The sequence below is a fragment of the Chlorocebus sabaeus genome, chromosome 7, assembly GCF_047675955.1.
Source record: "Chlorocebus sabaeus isolate Y175 chromosome 7, mChlSab1.0.hap1, whole genome shotgun sequence".
Taxonomy (NCBI): Eukaryota; Metazoa; Chordata; class Mammalia; order Primates; family Cercopithecidae; genus Chlorocebus; species Chlorocebus sabaeus.
Window position 1 is genome coordinate 120,894,442 of NC_132910.1, and position 23,496 is coordinate 120,917,937.

General features: G+C 37.1%; 1 long non-coding RNA gene across 1 annotated transcript in view; it reads left to right on the plus strand.

The window, feature by feature from the left end:
* Positions 1 to 16,412, plus strand: part of LOC103236523 (uncharacterized) — a 55,466-nt gene extending 39,054 nt beyond the window's left edge. Inside the window, exons 2-3 of the long non-coding RNA XR_012093570.1 lie at positions 13,170 to 13,263; positions 15,450 to 16,412. This is a non-coding gene — a long non-coding RNA (uncharacterized lncRNA). The remainder of the gene's footprint in view (positions 1 to 13,169; positions 13,264 to 15,449) is intronic.
* The last annotated feature ends 7,084 nt before the right edge of the window (positions 16,413 to 23,496 follow it).

Here is a 23,496-nt window from a genome sequence, read left to right on the forward strand (position 1 = left end):
TCTGTCTCTCTCTCTCCTGCTGGCCATCTGAAGATGTATTTTATTCCTCTTTGCTTCCACCATAATTGTAAGTTTCCTGAGGCCTTCCCAACCATGCTTCCTGTACAGCCTGCAGAACCATTAGCCAATTAAATGTCTCTTCTTTACAAATTACCCAGCCTCAGGTAGTTCTTTATAGCAATGCAAGAATGAGTGAATACAGAAAAGTGGAACCAGAGAAGTGGGGCATTGTTATAAAATACCTGAAAATGTGGAAGCAACTTTGGAACTGGGTAATGGACAGAGGTTGGAACAGTTTGGAGGGCTCAGAAGAAGACAGGAAGATGTGGAAAAGTTTGGAACTTCATAGAGACTTGCTAAATGATTGTGACCAAAATGCTGATAGTGACATGGATAATGAAGTCTGGGCTGAGGTGCTCTCAGATGGAGATGAGGAACTTATTGGGAACTGGAGTAAAGGTCACGCTTGCTATGTTTTAGCAAAGAGACTGTCAGCATTGTCCTCCTGCTCTAAGATCTGTGGAACTTTGAAGTTGAGAGAGATAATTTAGGGTATCTGAAAGAGGAAATTTCTAAGCAACAAAGTGCTCAAGAAGTGTCCTGGCTGCTTCTAAGAGCATATGATTATATTCATGAGCAAAGAGATTATGTGAAACTGGAACTTATATTTAAAAGGGAAACAGAACCTATAAGTTTGGAAACTTTGTAGCCTGGTCATATTGTAGTAAAGAAAAACCCATTTTCTGGGGAGAAATTTAAGAAAGCTGCAGAAATTTGCCTAAACAAAGAGGAGCTGAAGTTTAATAGCCAAGACAATGGGGAATATGTCTCCAAGACATTTTAGAGACCTTCATGGCAGCCCCTCTCATCACAAGCCTGGAAACTTTGAGGGAAAAATGGTTTCATGGGCCAGGCCCAGGGCCCTGCTGCTGTGTGCTGCCTTGGGACATGGTATCCTGCTTCCTAGCTGCTCCCTCTCCAGCCATGGCTAAAAGGGGTCATGGTACAGCTCTGGCCATTGCTTCAGAGGGTGCAAGCCTTAAGCCTTAGTGGCTTCCACATGGTGTTAAGCCTGCACGTGCACAGAGGGAAAGAGTTAAGGCTTGGGAGGATATATGGGAATGCCTGGATGTCCAGTTAGAAGTCTGCTGCAGTGGGGAAGAACCCTCATGGAGAACCTCTGCTAGGCAAGTGCAAAGGGAAAATGTGGGGTTGGACTCCCACACAGAGATTCTACTGGGGCACTGCCTAGTGAAGCTGTGAGAAGAGGACCATTGTCCTCCAGACCCCAGAATTGTAGATCCACAGACAGCCTGCACTGTGAGCCTGGAAAAGCCACAGGCACTCAATGCCAGCCCATGAAAGCAGCCACAGGGGCTGTAACCTGCAGAGTCACAGGGGTGGGGCTGCCCAAGGCCTTGAGAGCCCACTCGTTGCATCAGTGCTGCCTGGAAGTGAGACATGGAGTCAAAGCAGATTATTTTGGAGCTTTGAGATTTAATGACTGCCCTACTGGGTTTTGGACTTTCATGGGGCCTGTAACACCTTCATTTTGGCCAATTTCCCCCTTTTGGAATGGAACCATTTACATAGTGCCTGTACCCCCATTGTATCTTGGAAGTAATGAACTTAGTTTTGATTTTAGAGACTCATAGGTGAAAGTGCCTTGTCTCAGATGAGACTCTGGACTTGGACTTCTGAGTTAATGCTGGAATGAGTTAAGACTTTGGGGAATTGTTAGGAAGGCGTGAATGTGTTTTGAAATGTGAGAAAGATATGAGATTTGGGACAATATGGGTTGGAATGATATGGCTTGGATTTGCATCCCCACCCAAATCACATGTTGAATTCTAATCCCCAGTATTGAAAGTGAAACCTGGCGGGAGGTAATTGGATCGTGGGGGTGGTTTCTGATGGTTTAGCACCTAGTGCTGTCTTGTGATGGAATTCTCATGATATCTGGTTATTAGAAACTCTGTTATCCCCTTTGCTATGCAACAAAGACCAATTTCTTACTTCCTTTATTTCTCGAGTGCATCACTAACCGAAACTGATGATAATAGCAGATTTTGAAGAAGGTTTGAGGTAATGGAAAGGAATAACAGCAAAAATTACTGCAAGCAACTATTGGAAGTGGAACATTAGATATTAGAGTCCTAATTATTTCTTCTTTAGGCATCCTCTTGCACATCTTTTCTGTTCTATGAAAATCCCTCACTAGTCAGAAGTCCTAGTGAATTTCTCTGGAGTGGTATTTTGAAGTTCTCTGTGGTCTTCAAAGGTGTACATAAGCAGACAACAAAACTGTCTTGAGGTGTAATCTGAGGTTTAAATAATGAAGAGTTAGAAAGGTGGTCACTGTGCTTAAACAGTGTGGCAAGTTGGGCTGTTTGCTAATCAATAACCTTGTCATCTTCTTCAGCTCCTCTGTACTATGCTCTGTTCTATAGTTTGCTTCAATGCATTCTATCACTCTATGCATGCAGCTCATGCAGAAATGCCAGTCATTCACTGTAGCACTTTTCCTGTGTCAGTTCCTAGATGTGCATCACACTACCACCATTCTTCAAAATGCTGCTTTCAATGGAATACTCTTCATTATATACAGAACTCTTACCCTGAAAGGGTCTACGTTGCTCTGCATGATCATCTTGTTTCTCCTAAGCTTTGGTATTACTGAAATTTATTAAGAGGATCCTCTTCAGAGTATTACATAGAAACAACACCCATTCCTAACAAGAACCTTAAAAAAGTCTATTGGACTTTCACAAAGGTGATGGCAGAGGCATACCAGCCTCACTTCTCTGTCACTTAACTGCATTGAAATTCAAAGAGAGCAACTCCATAGGCATCATGACCTGGTGCTGTTGAGTTGTCTAATCAATGTAACTGTTTAGCCTTGAATAAATTAACATGAAGGAATGTCAGCTCACTGAATCCCAGGAAACAGCATCTTATAGAAGAATAATTAACTTGCTGAAACTATGAGAGCAAGAGATGCCAAGATTTGTTTAGAAAGATTTTCAGCCCTATCAAAGATCACACTAAAAGCAAGCATTGTGCATAGTGACAGATTTCTCTTTGGAAAATGAGTTGGAAGTTGTAGGCAGATCCAACTGGTGCTCCTAAGTTAGGTTAGAGGGATATTAAAGGGAAAGACATGGAGGATGCCCCAGATGCACAGCTCAGAAAGGAAGATGAGCCTCCTGTGTTAGTGTTCCATGCTTTTACAGCCCTTCTCTGAGTGAACATGTGTGCTGTAAATGCTCATCACCTAAGTCTGTGTTTATTAGCTTTTTTAGTCTGCAGATGACACTTGACCTATACAAGGGCTGGTGAAAAATCATGCTCACCTTTGTGTCCTGAGTGGCTGCCACATTGCTTTGTGTATGGTGAATTTGCAACATATGTCTCATGAGGAATGGCATTTATAGCCTAGCCCCTAGACAGAGAACTGGAGCGTAGTGACTGACTCATATCAGCACTTCAGGACAGCAGAATATGGATAAATAGAATAATGAGAAGAGTAAAGACAAGTCAAGTTATAGTAATGATATCTATTGCTATCATTAGCTCAATTATGCTCATCCATGTGCTCTCCTGCCACATTCCAAACACATTGGTCATCTTAAAAACACATCCTTCTCTTCTGCCCGTGATCTTGGTACACACTCTTTCTTCCCCTTAGAACTCCCTCTTGCTTTGAACATGGCCAGTATCTTCTCATCTAATATTGTTTTTGTCAGAATGGTCTTTTCTGACCATACAACCTATGTTTCTCATCTCCCTATTGACCCCTAATCATGATCATGGCAGCACTTATAATATCTAATTGATTCATTTATTTGTTTACTTCTTTTATTAGTCTGTAATTCCTATCAGAATACAAGCTCCATGAGAACAAGGACTTTTCTTTTTATTCATTCTTTCTCCAGTGCCTAGTACAGTGTTTAGCCAAAAGTAGTCTCTCAACAGGTATTTGTTGGCACCTAACTAGTAAATGTTCTCTAATCATTATTACATGTTTTGAGACAAATAATGGAAAATATTTTTAAAGCATAAGATTTGAGGTCATTGTTAGAAATGTGATATAAAAAGTAATCTCAGGTTTGACTTTCAGGGATAGGATATTCCGTCTGAGTTGAAAATGCCATGTAGAAAACATTTCATCTTAATAAAATATATGGACAACATCATTTTGAACAAAGACTTTTTAATAGCTGTTATCATATAAATGTAAATTGCATATCTACATCTATTATGCAAACTCTAGAAAATGGACAATTGTTTGAAAATGATACTTTCATTAATAATACTACAACTTTTAGTCTAGAAATGTTGTGGATCAGTGGTGCATAAAATCTATCTTAGTAAAGAGTCACCATCAATATAATAATATTAAAGCCTCAAAACCATATGTCTTCAGCATGAGGTTGGGACTGGACAGTACAGTAAACAAGTCCAATTTATATCACTGTAGCCTTTCTCATTTTTTGGGACATGGTTGAGAGTGGAGGAAAGTCCTGGGCTCTAAACCCTGGTACTGTCCCTAACTTGCTGAGTGATTTTGTGCAAGGCACTGTATTTTCCTCTGATATAGCTGTAAAATGGGCTGATAGGAATATTTACTTTACAATTTGCTGACTGGATTGAAGTGACATGATATAAAGCAATTAAAACAGGGATTGACACAAAGCAAGAGCTTAATCTTAGTGCATTGTTGTTGATATATACGATTATTTTTATTGACATTTTGCCTCAACTAAGTCATTAGGAGATACAGCACATCCTCTCTACAAAAGTAAGGAAGAGAACACAGAAACAGACCCATGTGGATGTATGTCTATTTCTGTGCATTATCAATGAGTTGAATTTTTCATTGACTTTTGTTTTGTGTGAAACCTGCACAATCCTTACTTCAATTTCACAATGATCCAACTGAATCTTGAAAGTGACCTGAAACACCAGATCATTTATCAGCCTATTGCTATGCACTGCATAAACATGACCTCAGGCAGTATAAATTTTGTCCTGTCAATAATCCTGTCTCTTGAAACCACTGTTTTGGGAAAGAAAACTACTATTTTCTTACTGATGACTATCAGGTAAGGGAAGACAATGAGACAACAAATACTGTACTTCTTTCACAGATGGTCCAATGAAACTGGAGATAAATTTTTGGGCAAGAGATGCATAGGTTCATAGTGTGCTAGAAACTATTTTATTAGAGACTTGAAGTGTGGAGACTATGCTACTTAAAACAAAAAAATTCTGTCAATGATGGGGGTGGAAAATGGGGTCAGAGTTTTTTGCCTGGTGAATAGTCTGATTATTGACTTCACATTCCTTGAGTGTGTGATATTATGTTATACACTGTGTGTGTGTTTGTCAGACATTTTGTCCTAAGGCTTTATTAATATTAACCTCTCTCTTCTAACGTTGAAGAGCAATTAACTTATTTACATTAGACATTTAACTGAATAATGGATACAGGTAGTGTAGTATGATTGCTTTTGAGGTTTTGGCCACGCAAATGATAATAGGGCTATGCCATATGTGACCTATTTTATGACTGGCACCAAGATTTGTGCAGGTATCAGCTGCCATGTTCTTCAGAAGAGACTGGATGTCCCACACTCCCAGGATAGGGTTCTGTAACTAACATGATGATTCTGTTTTCCTTGCCAAAGAATGATTTGGGAATAATAATAAAAATGATGATGGTAATGATGATAAAAATATTGGTGAACATTTCCTCTGTGATTCTTAGATTCCTGGCATGAATCTAAGTGCTTTCCATGTTTTAATTCAGTTAATTCTGTGATCCAGAAACCATTATTATCCACATTTTGCAGATGAGAAAACTGATTCCCAGGGAGAATAAGAAACCTCTACACATTTAGGAAGTGACTGAAGCGGGACCTAGGCAGGCTAGCTCATGTTCTTTGCTCTTAACCGTTATATTTTATTTTAAATGGACAGCAGACCAAATTCCAGCTAACAAAATGAGGGAGGAATTCTCTGGAGAGGTGAATTTTCCTTATACTGCAGGATAAAGAGCTTTTCTTTTCTGAACGTGACTCTGGTTTTTGACCATGAAGGCAACTAAAAAAGCAACGTAAGAGCTTTGTGAGCTGTTGAATTAACCAAGTCTGTACCAACCTTAGCGCCTGTTTGTTAAATGAGATAATAAATGTCCTTTCTGTTAATGCCACATTCTTGTTGGGTTGTCTGTTAATTGGAGCTGAAAGAATCATAACTGACATGGACTTTGGATTAAGTTATTTCAAACAACATGTCTCTGACCAAAGAACTCACTTCACATCAAAGAAGTATGGCAAGAGGATAATGCTCATGGGATTCAAAGGTGATGGCAAGGCCTATTAAGGTGTCTGTAAAGGCCCATTAAGGCCTAAAAGTTAGGAGAGAAACCCTTAAGAACTAGTATTTGCTAGCGTGACAGGATGACTATAGTGAAAAATAATTTAACTGTACATTTAAAAATAACTAAAAGAGTATAAACAATATGATTGTTAGAAACACAAAGGATCAATGGTTGAGGTGGTGGATACCCCATTTAACATGATGTGATTATTATGCATTGCATGCCTGTATCAAAATATCTCATAAAACCCATAAATATGTACACCTACTATGTACCCACAAAAATTAAAAGTTAAAAAATTTTTAAAAAAGAAGCTGGGCTGCTGCTCTAGAAGATATAAACTAACTTCCCCCCAAATGCTCCCTATTCTGTCTTCTGACACCACCGATTAGTTTTGTCTGTTTGGAACTGTATGTGAATGGCATTATATATCATACACTTTTCTGTGTCTGGTTTCCTTTGTTTAACATTATGCTTGTGAGACTCATTTGTACTGGTTGTGGTATAGTGATAGTTTTGCTGAATAGTCTTCTATCAGATGAATATATCATAGCTTATTTCTCTTTTCTCCTGTGGATGAAGTTTGTGTTGTTTTCAAGTTTGTTTATTATAAATGGTCCTCCTGTACACAATTCTATATCTTTCTTTTGGTGAGCATACACACACACACACACACACACACACACACAGAGACATATTTCTGTTGAGTATGTATTAGACGAGAAATGCTGGGTAATGTGGGTAATGGAATATGCATATGTTCAGCTTAGCTAGCACTGGATACTTCTGACCAGTTTTCCAAAAAGATTTTATAAATTTATGTTGTCATCAGCAATGGATGAGAGTTCTGGTTGCTTGACATCCACATCAACACCTGATATTATTAGTCTTTTTATTTTTAGCCAGTCTGCTAGGTATGTAGTGGTATGTTACCATTTTTTTTAAATTTGCATTTCCTTCATGCTCATGTGACTGAGTGTTTTTTGTTTATGGGTCATTTGGATATGTGTTTTAGTGAAGTGACTATTTAGGTCTTTGGCTCATTTTATTTATTTTATTTTATTTGTTTTTTAAACTTTTATTTTGGGTTCAGGGGTACATACGCAGGTTTGTTACATAGGTAAACTTGTGTCATGGAGATTTGTTGTACAGATTATTTCATCACCCAGATACTAACCCTAGTACCCAATAGTTATTTTTTTCTGATCCTCTCCCTCCTCCCACCCTCTACCTCAAGTAGGCCCCAGTGTGTGTTGTTCCCCTCTATGTGTCCATGTGTTCTCTTCATTTAGCTTATAAGTGAGGACATGTAGTGTTTGATTTTCTATTCCTGTGTTAGTTTGCTAAAAATAATGGCCACTGGCTTTATCCATGTTCCTGCCAAAGATAGGATCTCATTCTTTTTTATGGCTGCGTAGTATTCCATGGTATATATGTACCATATTTTTAAAATCTCATCTGCCATTGATGAGCATTTAGGTCGATTATATGTCTTTGAATATAATCTGTGAATAGTGCTGCAATGAACATATGTGTGCATGTGTCTTTATGGTAGAACAATTTATATTCCTTTGGGTATATACCCAGTAATGGGATTACTGGGTTGAATGTTAGTTCTGTTTTTAGGTCTTTGAGGAATCGCCACACTGATGTCCACAATGGTTGAACTAATTTACCATCCCACCAACAGTGTATAAGTGTTCCCTTTTCTCTGCAACATTGCCAGCATCTGTGATTTTTTGACTTTTTAGTAATAGCCATTCTGACTGATCCTTTGTCTATTTTCTATTAGCATGTTTGTCTTTTACTTTTTGAGTGTTAGGAATTCATTATATATTTTGCATATGAATCCCTTGTTGAGCATATTTGTGGATCAAGGTGTTCATATGCAAAGTATATGATGTGGCTTACTATACTTCTTATACTTTTTATACTTTGTGGCTTAATAATGTCTTTTCATGAACAAAATTCTAAATTTTAAAGTAGTGTACTTTATTGGTCCTTTACTCTGTGATTAGTAGTTTGGGGTTCTCATTTAAATAATATCTGCCTACTCCAGAAACATAAAAATATTATTCTATCTTCTAGAAATTTATTGTTTTAGTTCTCAAATTTCAACTTACAATTCACCTGGAATCATTTGTGTGTGTGTGTGCCATGAGGTAGAGATTAAGTTCATTTTTTCACATATCTGTATCTAGATATAACCTAGTATGATTTGTTGAAAGAATCATCCTTTTGCAATTGCTCTGTAGCACCACTTTGGAAACATGCTATTAAAAAACGTAAGTAAGGGAAGTTAAAGAAGAATATGTTAGGCAATTTTTAGATTTCACGTCTACTAAAGAAGCTGAAAATGCTAGCCATACATTTCTATATGAATAAGATGCGGGTACATGACTTATGCTTTGGTAATCAATTCACTACACAATGATTTGAATAAGGGTTTAGTAGCCGGAAGAAGTGGAGACTACAATAGGATCTATTCTGACAGTGGGTATCACTGGCAGCAACAAGAAATAGGGTTGCAAGGCTACTAATGTCCAAAGAACAGAGGTTGTATTTGGCAAACCGTTTATACTACGGAGCCATACAGGCGTGAAGTTTGCAAAATTCTAGCCAAAGATCATGATTATGGCAAATAGATCTTGGTATTGAATCTTGGTTTCACCATTTATTATCTGCCTTACCTTAGACTTTTCTAAGTCTGATTTTTACTCATTTTAAAATCTGAGAATGAGAATGTTACGTTTTCAGTAGTTTGGAAATAATCAATGATGAAGATCTAAAACATCAAGCTCATTGACATGTTATGCAGGCAAACCCAAAATTGATGCTCAATGAATGGTAGCCTGTTGGTCCAAATGCTAACAATGGGTTCAGTTTCCTTATATTGACAAGAGAATTCTCACCAGATTTTTGCAGAGAAAAATCTGATTCCGGTACAAAGAACTATGTGCCTTATTCTTGGTCATCACAGTAACCAGTGCATAACATTACTTACAAGAAGCATGGCAATGATTTAAGAAAACTCAGCCCAAATTTATTTTAACTATTGGATATAGAAGAACCCGTCCAGATGATTAGTAATATTTTTCTTCATGTAATGGTCAGAATATTGACTGAGGACCCAACTTAGTTCATTTTAATTTTAAAAATGTAAAGCAGGTACTCTTATTGATATAAAATGAAAGCAGACAGGTTCAAAGTAGAAAGTAGAAAGAAATCCCTAAACTCTACAACTCAAACTAATTGAAATTTTAACATTAGAAGTCATTTTAGAAATCTTACTAAATATATATACAGGCAGAAAAATGAATCTTTGCCTCTCCATTTGTCTCATGAATGTATATATATGTATTTCATGCATGAGACAGAAATACTTAATAACATTGGAATCACGTTCTTTTAAAGTAAAATCTGTTCAATTGTACATTAAATAAAAAGAGTTAAAATGAAATTTCTGGCATTAATCGATTTCAGATAAAGGATAAAGATATAAAGATTTCTTCACCAGAAGTATTAGTCTCTAACACTATTCTAAGGTTAATAAAAAGATTAGAAAATTCATGAAGTATGAATCTTTTTTTAATTATACAACATAGTTAAATTAATAATATAGACTGATACATTATGAAAGCTAAAGTGATTAACAAAGTGATCCTTTGTCCCTTCTCTCTTTCTTGAGCCTCCGGATTTTGATTTAGGTTATTTTTACTGTATTAGAAATTTTTAGAACATTTATACTATTTTTACTATATGTACTGTCATGTTCCAAGCATTCTATTTAATTTCTATATTTTATAGTTAATGCTAATTCTTAATCTTTTTAAGGAAGCTTCTTCAATTTCAAATTGTGTACTTGGATTTTCTCTTGTTCATCAATTTTTCAATTATTTGTTCAAGAAGACCCAGTGGTTTTACATGCTTGGGAATGTCTACCCGTTACTTTTCTCTTTCTCTTTTCTTGAGACAGAGTCTAGCTCTGCAGTGGCCTGATATCGGCTCACTGCAACCTCCACCTCCCTGGTTCAAGTGACTCTCCTGCCTCAGCCTCCCAAGTAGCTGGGATTACAGGCATGTACCACCATGCCAAATTAATTTTTGTATTTTTAGTAGAGATGGGGTTGGCCAGGCTGGTCTCGACTTCCTGACCTCAAGTGATCTGCCCGTCTTGGCCTTCCGAAGTGCTGGGATTACAGGTGTGAGCCACCGCACCTATATTTGCCCACTGCTTTTCTATTGGAGTAATTATTGGATCATTATTACAATATAAAGCCATGCTGTTTTACCCCTGAGAGTTTTGTGGATATTTTCCATTACTTTCTGATTTTGAATGTTACTGTTCAAAAAGCCAAGTCTGAAGCCAAATGTTTTCTTCTTTCTTGTTTAATGTTGATTTGCTTTTACTGCCTGGATGCTTCAACAATTCTAACTTCATCTTTAAAATTTAGTAACCTAATGAGAATATACCTGGTTTGCTTATTCTGCAACAGCTTTCATATTAGAAGACATATTTTTAAAATTTTATTTAGTTTTATTCAAACTTTAAAGAAATACTTTTGTATTCGTTTTTCATATACCTTTTCTTTCCTCTTTTTCAGTGATTGATAGATGTCATTTATCTGTCATTTACATTCACCAATTTCTTTTCATTTGCTTTAAGCTTTTTGTCCCTATTTCTCTGTACATTTGTACATGTTTTAAGACATTCCCATGCTGTAATTTCAATTTTTTAACTTGTTTTTTTCTGTTTCTAATTTATGTATTAGATCTATAATAATATAATTTTTTGTTTCTCATTTTTTTCCCAGTAGCATTTCAGTTTCCCTAATTTATCATCTCATCTTTGAGTTCTTTTATTGAATTCATTTTCTTTCAAATTATTTTATAGTGTGAAGTATTTGTGGGAAATAAGTTCTGTTCTTTGGGTTATGTCTTCTTGATGATGGATTTTTCATATGTTATTCACTAGCTAATTTTTTTTTCAACTGTAGTCTGTTGCCATTGTTTCCATGGCATGCATTTCATTTGGTTATTGGTTAACAGAGAGCTTTGTCTGGAAGTTTCTGTTATGACATAGTATGAGTAAATTCTCTTTGCTATAGTTCTTTTGTTTTGGAGAGCTGTTTGATTTGTTAATTTAGGTGCTATATTTTGATGCATTGGTTGTCTGTTCTATCTGCTTTTCTGAAACCTGAGGGTTCAAGGATTGGAGAACTATAAACCTTGTTCTGGACAATTTGGGTTTGGCTTTCTCACTGAAATCCTACAAATGTCTCCTACTAGGGCCTATTTCCATTGATAGCATCTGTTTTCTCCATCTGAAGATGGTAAGTTCCAGTATCTGTTCTTGTCTTTCTGAGATCCTCCAGGAGTATGATCCTCCAGGATCCTCCAGATCCTCCAGGACCTCTAGTATTGAACATCTTCCTGTGTCTTTCTACTCAGCTCTCAGTCGCCCTCTCTTTAAGTTGGAGGACATTAGCAGCATTCTTAGAATTTCTTCAACCTACCTTTTTTCTTTAATAAGGTTTTCGGAGAATGAGGATCTGTTGGGAGTCTTGTTGGATTCCATGGTATTTATTTATCATACATATTGTGAATATTCATAATGCTCTCTATAACATTTTGATGTATTTGATTATGTGGCACCACCCCAAACATGCCAAATGTAATGCAAAGTTTATACATATATTTTAAAATACAAACAAATCTGAATTTTTAGCTTATGTTCCGTTTCCATTGATTGACATTTACAGCACGAAGCTACTTCCCTTCCCTTGTTTGCTTGCTGCTGGTAAATTTGAGGCCATTTACTTTTTCTTTTTTTTTAAAAAAAATATTGTAACCCAAAAGACTTGAGCTATGACTTCATATTAAGCTTTATAGTACAAGGCAAAAAACGAATTCAAAATAGGGAATTGCATAAAACCAAATGTATTCATTCAATGAAAGTTCATTTTTAACTCTTGCCATTATTTATTGGGAACCTAAATCTATTGTATTTTAACTTAAAAATGTAATTGAGCTCTAGATTCCAATTATGTTTATTTTCTTAGCATTATTATCAAATGAGTCTTAAAATGGAAATTTCAGTGCTTTTAGAATGAATTATTGTATTTTAAAATTTTCATATATTTTACATAAACATCCTTTTGGAATAATATTATTTCATGACTTTTGAAAAAAATATTCCTCCTCAGTGAAATCCCTGCAACTCTTATAGTAAACACATGTAGTTAGGCTAGTTTTATCTTTTCCCTGATGGGAAAGTACACAATTATCTATAAGATATTTCAGCCCGTAACTGTGTTTTATCCTTCTTTGAAGAACACCCCCCTCCCCCCCACACACGTGTGCATGTGCACACTCAAAGCAGTTTTAATATTACTATAATACTATAGCAAAATGTTTGACACTGGGTGCTATAAACTTTAATACATGCAATGCAGTTTGAGAATCTTAACAAATTTCTAACTGGGCTCTTAAAAACCAGACTCTCAATACCTAAATCAGGATTACTAAAATGATTGCTGAAATGAAGTCTATTGAGGAAGAAATATAAAATATAATATAATTATTATATGAGACGTTTGAAAGAAAGTATTCATTATTTCAATGTTTCTGGACCAAAAAATATACATATCTTAGTAAAAGTAACGTGAATACAAAAAAGTCTTCATGTTGCTTAACATATAAACATTTTTAAGGAAATTAAACATCTGGTAGTTTTTAACAAAATTAAAACTAGAAAATTTGATCCACTGCACGTTCTTTTCAGGAGCATGGACTATTCTCTCATGTTGAATGTGGCAGTTTTGACATACAAGCAGGAGAGAAATTACACCAAGATTTTGGAAAACATGTTATGCAAGGTAAGATACTACCATTTCTAGTGTAGAAAACTAGAAATCTTTTTCTATGAAGAAAAAGTAAGACTTCCAGTATTTAAAAAATTGACTAAATTTGGCCATGCATGGTGGTTCACGCCTGTAATCCCAGCACTTTGGGAGGCCAAGGCAGGTGGATCACTTGAGGCCAGGAGTTCAAGACCAGCCTGGGCAACATGGCAAAACCCCGTCTTACTAAAACTACAAAAAATTAGCCAGATGTGGTAGTGTGTGCCTGTAGTTCCAGCTACTTGGGAGGGATAAGAACCGCTTGAACCCTGGGGGGTGGAGGTTGCAGTGAGCCAAGATCATGCCACTGCACTCTAGCCTGGGTGACAGGGTGAGACTCTGTCTCAAACAAACAAAAAGACTGCCTTTAATAACTATGGCAATTACTGAAATTTATTAAAATGTTTACTATCATCAAACGTACTCCTATTATTAATCATATATATTCTTTTGTTAAATTAAATACAGCCATTGTGATAATATCCCAGACAATAGCAAAATGCTAACTATTCCTTACTTGCTTACGTATTCACCTAAATAAGAGCAAATGTACTAGTCTTCTCTTTTACCTATGGGAAAAAACCCATTATTTCCTTAAATGCAGTAAATCATCGATTAAATCAATAAAAGAACTGATAGTCTATAATCTTAGATCCCAGAATTTTTTCCCTCGATACGCTTAGTTCTACTGGGAACTATCGTACAATAATATTTGAATATTATTCAATTATATTACTTATAAAATTATCAGCTTCAAGGTGTAGATTTTTATTGATCTGATTTTATTAGCTTAGGTAATAGTCTTCTGTCTTGTTTTTAATCTTTCTTAAGCCGAAGCTATTCAGCTTCCTACTTTTCAAGAGGACATCTGCCCTTTCTTTACTTTCTGCCCCCTTGTGCTAGTATCTGCTCATTGTGAGAGAAACACACAATCATGCTGTGTTTAAAGTCATGCTCATGGTCAGGCTCAGTGACTCATGCCTGTAATCCCAACATTTGGGAGGCCAAGGCAAGAGGATCCCTTGAGCCCAGGAATTTGAGACCAGCTTGGGCAACATAGTGAGATCCCATATCTACAAAAAATGTTATAAAAAGAAAAAAGAAAAATAAATAAAGTCATGTGTCACCATGCCGGGCTAATTTTTGTTTTTTTAGTAGAGATGGGGTTTCGCTATGTTGCCCAGGCTGGTCTCGAACTCCTGACCTCAAGTGATTTGCCTGACTTGACCTCCCAAAGTGCTGGGATTACAGGCATGAGCCCCATCTCTACTAAAAATACGAAATTAGCCAGGCATGGTGGCACGTGCCTGTAATCCCAACTACTTGGGAGGCTGAGGCAGGAGAATTGCTTGAACCGAGGAGGCGAAGGTTGCAGTGAGCCAAGATCCTGCCACTGCATTCCAGCCTGGGGGACAGAGCGAGACTCTGTCTGAAAAAACAAAACAAAACAAAAAAACCCCAAAACCTATTCACTGTTTATTTGAAATTCAAATTTAACTGAGTTTCCTATATTTTCACTGGCAACCCTACCCCTTCTACCACTTTGGATTATAAGGTCTCTGCATACAGGGTTATGCATGCAACACTGTATCTTTACAGTAAAAAGAGCAGTGATAGGTTCTTAATATGTACTTATAGATTGATGGAAAAGTCTTTGGGATGAAAAGCATCCCATACAATCAGATATTTCTTTCTTTTTTTTTTTTGTATTGTTTTTAGTAAAAATGGGGTTTCACCATGTTAGCCAGGCTGGTCTCAAACTCTTGCCCTCAGGTGATCTGCCCGCCTTGGCCTCCCAAAGTACTGGGATTATAGGCATGAGCCATCGCATCTGGCCTACGATCAGATATTTTTATATAATTTCACTTAGGACCTTCCAAGCCTAGATTATTTATTAATAATTTATGAGCCTATTTATCATGAGCACTGCCTGGAAGTTTATAAGGAAAGCTGTACTATAAGGGAACACATACCTTGGCAATTCTATAGAATGACAGCCCAGGAAGGCAGTCGCATACAAACCTTTGTGTCTCTGCCTTTGTTCCAGAAGTGATAATGGCCCTTCAGAGACAGAGATACTTTTTGCATTACTCTATGGTTTTCTGCTTTCATCTGGGCAAATAATGTAAACTTAATACAACTTTCTTTGTCTTTTCTCCCAGGTTATTGTGACCTCTATGATGGGAATCTAATAAAGAAGAAAAACACCTCGCAGCAATGACTGGCATGTGATCACTTAGCCAATGAGATAAGAGGCTGTAGAAATGATGTGATAATGACGTCTCCTGAGTTCCAGGTCCATATTAGCAGTGGATATGAGGTAAACATTGAGTTTTTCTCAAATTTAATTAATAAGCTTTATTATAGATACAACTCATATTAGTTAATTCAGGAAGCTTATTTTGTAGAAATTAAAACATTGATAAACAGAAAATTTAGAAATAAAGAACTCGGCTGACACTTTGACTCTTTGAAACAAGTGGCTTTGCATGCTCTGAAAGATTACAGCCACCCTTTGAGACACTGGAATGGTGTCCATTGCATTTTTTCAAGTAACTATAGGTATACCTGGGAAATCTGCAGTTTCCTCCACTGCTGTCACTGTGGTTGCTGTGAGATTTTGTGTCATCACTGTGCTGTCTTCCCTCTCCACATGAAGGTGAGCTCTCTGACTTCACCCTAATGTCTGTGATTTCATGCCTGACCTGATTGTTGCTGAGCAATTCCCTTGTTTGGAGAATTCTGTGCTTTGGTTAGAATTTTTAAAGGTTTTTTTCCTGTGGTCGGATTTCTGTTTCCTCTTGTGTCTTATGCACCTTGTTCTCCTACAGAGAAGATTCTTTGAAGTTAGTGGAAGCTCAGTTTAAAGGAAGATCTACTGCTTTGTGTGGTAGATGACCATGGGGGAGCAAGAAGGCAGCCTCTGGCTTTTGTTTTGTGTGTATGTGTGTGTGTGTGATGTACCTGGAAAAATAACACGATTAGCATTGAAGAATATGTTTGGCGTGTTTAAAATAAATTGTAAACCAAATGTATTTTAAAGAATTTATACAAATTTCTAATTTAGTAAAATGAATGACTATTGAGTATTTATGTCAATAAAGCAACCACTTGAATACAACAAAGCATGCATTGCACGTTTCTCCCACTGTTTATCTCCATCTGTAACCTCCCTACTCATCGGTTTGAGATTTTTTATATGGAACAAGTGTGGTTCTTGCAGGGAAACAATCTTTAGAATAAGGATAAAATATTTAAGAATATGTACTTAAAACTTAGCAAACCCATTGGAAAATGATCCAGAAAAATGGTATTCAGAGATAAAAATCTGAATGTGTTTAGGAGAAGAGCACTGATGAAGGTTGGTGTATGTGGCATGTAAATAATACATTGATTTAGATGGACTTTCACGATGGGGGAAGCTCACAGGCCTCGTGTAATGAGTTAGTGTCTCCCTTTTTCTTTGAAAATTCCATTTTCATTACAATGGGTTTCGGGCATTTGTACTTTGTTATCTCTTCAAATTCATACAATTAAAATGGAACTCATGACTTCTTTTCCTTGGAGGTACTAAAAATTCTGCGCAGTTGAAGGAACTGTGACCTTTCTTAAATGGGCCCATCTTCTAGCTCAAAAAAATAATTCTTAGATGGTGCTTTACCGCCTAGTTTTAGTGCAAGACAGATTGTCAGGGTAATAAATTAAAGGCACCTCACTGCAGCTCTGTTGGCCAATGTTCTACCACAGACCCATATTAATATTTCATACCCTTTAATATTATTACATGATGCAGGCTTTATTTAAATGGATTTGACGGGTCTCTTGGTTGACTTGACAACCAGAGGGAAAAATTAATGTTCTGCATTTAATCTCAGCTCAAGGTGCTAAATTATTTTGGAGGTCAAAACCGTCATGCATATCATGCTAAATTATTGAATGTAATAACTATTGGCTAGCTGTCTATGTGTTTTAAAAATTGTTTACTTCAAGCATCTTGAGCTAATTTTAAAGTAAACCCTTCTTTTAGTTTTTTCCCTCCTATGTGCCGTTATCATCCTAGCTCTTGCAGTTGTGGTAATAGAACTAATGGAAGATGCCAGTTGCCCTTCTTATAAGTGAAATCAACTGACTAAATGTTAGTAAGTCGCTGAGAGCATTCCTCCTTTTGTTGGTTCCATCTTCATATGAAGTTCAAGTATGTTGAGAGAAATAGTCACTTTGTTGTAATGGAAGCTATTATCTTATTTAAAAAAGCCACATAATGTTTTGCCAAAAAGAAATATTGATTCCTAAAAGAATACAGTAAGCCATATTCTAATTATTTTAAGAATAATTGGAACAACATTAAAAAAAGAAATGATGCTGTTGGATTTCTTTTTAAGAAATGATTTAATGGGAGGTATGACAAATAAAATATAAAATGATGTATTTATTATTTACAGTGAAAATAGGTCACATATCCTTGTCCTTTGGTATGATCTTAAGAGGTGAATCAATGTCAACAGTATTATGAAATATTTAGGCTATATAAGGATACAATTCTGAATTCTTGGACATTTGTGTAATGACTTGTAAGAAACTGTGACTTGTGAGTTGGCTCTTATGTCTTTACATATAAGAAAGGTGGTAAGGGGAAGTTTGAAGACACCTGTTGTCCTGTACAGTTTCTGCCTCCTCTGGGTTTTATCTTAACTAGAGCAAGCACTTCCTATGTATGAGGCTTTCTGGGGTTAAGCAGTTTTAGCTGCATTACTTAAAGTAACATCAGTCATGGCCAATGGGCTATGATGAAAAAAAGAGCTTCAAATAAGAAGCTGATTTTTCCTCCTGGTAATGAATGGTGATGGGCCAAAAAAACCTCCAGCACTTTCCACGGCAGGGTAACAGCTTCTCTGCATAAGCAGAGTGAGCAATTGGCAAGACTGGCTATTGGTGTACAAGCTGGACCTTATCGAAAGGGCTGAAGCAGCACTCTTTATGCCATCTTTCCTTCTGTCTTTCCTATTTTGCTTGTAAATTACTCTATTCATCTAAATGAGAGCTTTTGGATAGCTGTTAGTTTGGAAATGGTGGTCTGTTTAGTGACTCAAGATAGCTTCTTGGTGGCATCTAGTCAAGCAGAGATAGATGCAGGTGGCATCTAACAAGCAAGGAGTAGGTGTTTGAGGACTGCTCAGCCTCTGTCCTCATCAGGTGCTGAGGTAAATCAAATGACTACTAACCAGGTAATAGGCAGGCTGAGGATGCCGAGGGGAGGAAAACAGTTTAACTTCCCACCAGGTGCCTGACTTCCTGACAATAAACATCTAGGACCCATGCCGTGATAATGTCATTGGGAGGAGATATGTTTCCTTTCCTTTCTCTTCATCCAGTGACTCAATTAATGCAAGAAAAAGCAAAACAAAATGAAAACAGTTTCAACTAGTACTTGCTACACTGGGGAAATGGAATAGAGGATTGAATAAGACTTTATTCCCTCTCTTGATGAGTGCATAGGCTACTGCCTTGCTTAGTTTTTGACCTGGCACATATGGCTCTCTCAGAGGAATCCTTGGAGAAAGCATCAAACGCAACCAAACTAGGGAAACCAGGGAAGGCTGTGTGGAGCAGAACAATGAGCCACTGCAGAGATGGGACTTCATAATATAGGATAGGAAAGATAGAGGAGATACGAGGATGTGTATCTCATCTCAGGACAGAGAGAGGCAACATTCAAGGTGTGGGAGATTTTGAGATGAGGATTAAAGAAGATGTCAGTGCTTGGTGAATTGGAAGTAGATAAGTCTTTTGTTTGTTTGTTTATCTTTTTGGGTTTATAAGTTTCTGAGACCTTAGTATTTTCACAGATGACATTTTTGAGCTGGATGTTTTGACTTCTTTAAGATCTGTGTTTGTATCTATCTATATAGTTATATAGATATATGTATAAAGATTCTCCTTGCTGTCCATCTCTCTTATTTGAAGCTGGACACACTTTATGCTTAGACAGACTTTTAGAATCATAAGAGCTGGGGTGGGACAAATAAACAAAGCAGCATTTTGATACAGGGCCCCACTCTGTCACCCAGGCTGAAGTGCAGTGGTGTGATCATAGCTCATTGCAGCCTCCAACTTCTGGGCTCAAGTAATCCTCTTGCCACAGCCTCCCAAGTAGCCAGGACGACAGTTGCGTGCCACCATGCCTGGCTAAGTTTTAAATATTTTTGTAGACACAGGGTCTTGCTATTTACTCAAGCTAGTCTTGAACTCCTGGTCTCAAGCAATCCTCCTGCCTCAGTCTTCCAAGAGAGCTTACTTTAAATGTTTCATGCTACTACCCCTTAACATTGGTACTCTCCAGAGGAAGAATAATATTATTAAATTTTAGTGTAAAATAAATAAGTGGAGGAAAACACTTTTAATTCTGTGACTAATGGCATTTGTAAGAAATCACTTTGTAGATTTTTCAAAAGTTCTTCCTTTAAAAATGTGCTTTAAAAAGCAACACCCTCTCCCTCTGCAATTAGGAAACATGTCACAACAATTTTTGTGCCAAAGCTTTATAAAAATAAAAAAACTTTTTAAAAATAAAGAAATTACTTTGAAAAACTGGTATTATTAAATGATGCTGCCTATAATCCTGCTATCACCCTGAGATGTTTGGACTTCAGTAGATAAAAAAAGTAGAGATGCTAAGCATTTTCTGTTATTTCTAGAAAAGCTCATTAGTAAATTATGGAGTGACAATCTCTGGCTAGAAAAATAGAACAACCCCTGTTGCAAAGGATTCTAAATTCTTTTAGTAGTTGTAACATCATAATTGGCGTATTAAATAATTGGGGTCCATGAACAGACTTCAGAGTTCTAGCAGGTATCTATGAAGAGAAGTAAAAGATTGAATCTCAAATAGGACAAAAGCTGTCACAATTAGATTAGTCAAGTTTGATAACAGCTGAGTATGAGTGGGAGAAATATCATTTGTTCTTGAACAATGTAGTGTAAAGCAGTGTATATGCTTTACTTATTGGATATCGAATAACTCGATTAATCAGGTGTACTGAATTTGGTAGAGTACAATTTGGGAACAGGTTTATTTTTCTGCCTCTACTACTTTTGTGGATGTCTCACTGTCATTTCTGGGTGACATCTTGTATGAAACCCGTAGCTTTAAATACCTTTATAAATTTTAAGATGTCCAGTCTAGTCTAAACTAGAACTTTGTTTTCTTAAGCTCCTCTACCTGTCTCTCTCACCTAAGCAAAGTAAGATTTAGTCCACCTCCATAAGCTCCTGTTTTTACATCCCTTCACCCCTGCCGTTTGTCTCTGGCTCCTCTAAGTAGGGTTGAAGAACAGGGATTGAGGAGAGAAAAGATGAGAGAAAATGTGGTAAAGCCCATTTTACTTATCTAGTGCTTTGTCTGGTGTTTCTAGCTCTCTCTTAATTTTCAAGTGACTTTTCTTATGGCCAGCCTTCTTGCATGGCTGTAATAGTGGGCTCCTGGGGGGATGCAAAAGAAATTTCCACCCTTCTAACTTCCTCACTGTATAAGGGAGGGCAAAGATTAGGCTGCTCTAACAAAGAGGAAAAAACACACAATAACTGAAATCATGCATACTTAATGGTAGTGAAAATTGGTTCTTGGGGAAGGGGAAATGAAAAGCATCTTAGCTATTACAATGGTTTGTGGCCTTCTAGCATCCAATAAGGTCAATTTCTTTGTATTTAATCTCTCTTGTTAGAAACATAATCAAATTAAAATAAAAAAATCAATAGGATTAACCTTAAGTTTATTTTTTTCTTTTTCATGGAGCAATAATAAAAAAAAAATGAACATTTGCTTAAATATGGATTTATTACTCTCTCACTTGATAGTCCAGCTTTCCCTCAAAAGGTCATTTAGGGACCTGAGTTCCTTCCATATTATTCATGCACCAACTCCCTAAATGGACATGTCTGTTTTTCAGAGAGAGAAGAGGAAAGAGGTGAATCCAGGGCAAGCAACTTCATTTTAGCAAGTGAGGCAGAAATCGCACCCATTACTTATGTTACCATTGCAATGATGATAACTTAGTCATGTGGTTTGTTTTCATGGGAGGAGGCTGGGAAATATAATCTGAAGCTTGACAGTCACATGTCCAGCAAGAAGGGAAAATAATTTTGTGGGGACAACTAGTCGTCTGCCACACTGACCAAGAAAAAAGTACTCTTTGACCTCTTCTGACTCCCTTTCACTGTTGCTTTTCAGTGATATATCCCACACTGCCCCTTCCTGCTGTGGTCCCTCATCCTGTAGGCAGTTTTCTTGGGCAATATCCTTCGAAGACCATTCTAGCTGATCATGCAAAGTGTCTATATGGCCAAAGGAAGCTCATATAACCTCACTGCATTATATGGCAGAGGGGCACTTTGATCTCATAACTGCATTCTCTTCTCTTTGCTCTGTGCATATGAATAGCTCCAGCTAGCCTGCTATCTTCAGAATTTACAAATGAGAAGATGGCAAGTGTAAGGAGACATGTTAAGATGTTGTAGAAACTCTGGTTTTCTATTCTGTTAGCATCAGAGGCAGGCCTTAGCATTTCTTTCAGGTAGGGAGAAAGATGCCTGGTGAGATGCAAGGCTCTTCTCTTGCAAACATCCCCAGGCACTTAGAAGAGTTCTTTCTTTTAAAGCTTCCTCACTTGCCTTGGCAGCTGAAAAACAACCCTATACTCTCTCCTACAGGAGTAGTAAGAGAAATGCCACAATGTGTTAAATTTTTTTTTTGCTTCAAGGAATTGTTCTTTCTGATCAGTTTCCTTAGCGTTTCAAATGTTTCTTATAAATAAGGGTAGGAGTGGGGTGGATCTATGTAACAAACACTTTTTTTTTTGGTGTTAGTTCAGGCTGCTATAGCAGAAGACTGAGTGGCTAATAAATAACAGAAATGTATTCTCCCCAATTCTGGAGGCTGCAAAGTCCTAGATAAGGGTATCAGCATGGACAGATTCTGGTGAGAGTCGTCTTCCAGTTTGCAAATGATCTGTTTTCTTTCTTGTATCCTCACATGGTGCAAAGAGGGCTAGAAAGTTCTCTGGGGTCCCTTAGGGCACCAATCCCATTTATGAGGTCTTCATCCTCGTGACCCAGTTACCTCCCAAAGGCCCCACTTTTTAATACCATCACATTGAGAGTTAGGATTTGAACATATGAGTTTTGGGGGGACAGCAACATTCAGTCTGTTGCATTTTGGTACTCTGTATCCCATTCCTTTTGTTCATTTTTTTCCCCCAAATTCCAGCCATGGCTGTGGTGGACAGAATTAAGTATGCGGATATCATTCCATCTCAAGCATCTACTATAGATCTCTCCATTTCTCTGTCTTAGGACCTTCTGTAAATAGCAAAGTCCCCTTGGCCCCTCATAGGTTGAGTCCCAAAGTGCGGTGCCGTTAATATTCCAAGCAAACCATAACCACTGGACAAACCTGTAGACAAATGCCCCAAACTCCTCTCTTCTGGGTATGCCATCCTGAGGGACATTCTGTGTTCCTCAGAGGTTCTTGCACAAGGGAGGCCCTGTTGCCCATGGCAGCAGCCTCACTAATGCCCCATGAGTGGGCTTTGCACCTTCCCTGTCTTAATTTTCCCGTTTCTTCACTCTTGTTTTAGGACAGATTGATACATGAACTAGCTGAATACAAATACTTTCCTCAGACTCTCTTTTCTGGGGGAACCCAAACAAGGGAACTGTTCTGTTATATTTTGGTAAGTCTTATGACTATAGGTTTGGTAGTTCTCTTTAGAATGTAGAGATATTTATTTTCATGGGTTTTGAGTCCTCAGCTAAAACTCTGAGTGAACAGAAAGACTTTCATATTTATCTTTTCTTTCCTATGAGAGTATATTATCTTAAATTCATTTAGCTTCATATTAGAAATTAGTGTTTAGTTAAACAAAAGCCTTGTTTTCCATTTAAAAAAGACATTCTTGAATGAATCATGTGCTAATGTCCTTAGATTTAGTTATCTGAGAAAAATATGGCCAATTGGCTAGAGTGCAAAATATCAAGTGGTCTTATTTGGTAGCCTAACTATAGGCATGGTAAATTGGAATAATTAGCTTATGCATGAATTGGCTTATCACCTATGGGGTAACATCTACATCACAGTATCTTTATGTATTAAATTTGAAGGCATGTGTTTTTCCTGTTGCAATTTTTAATGTTATGTCCTTTGTCTTGATCATG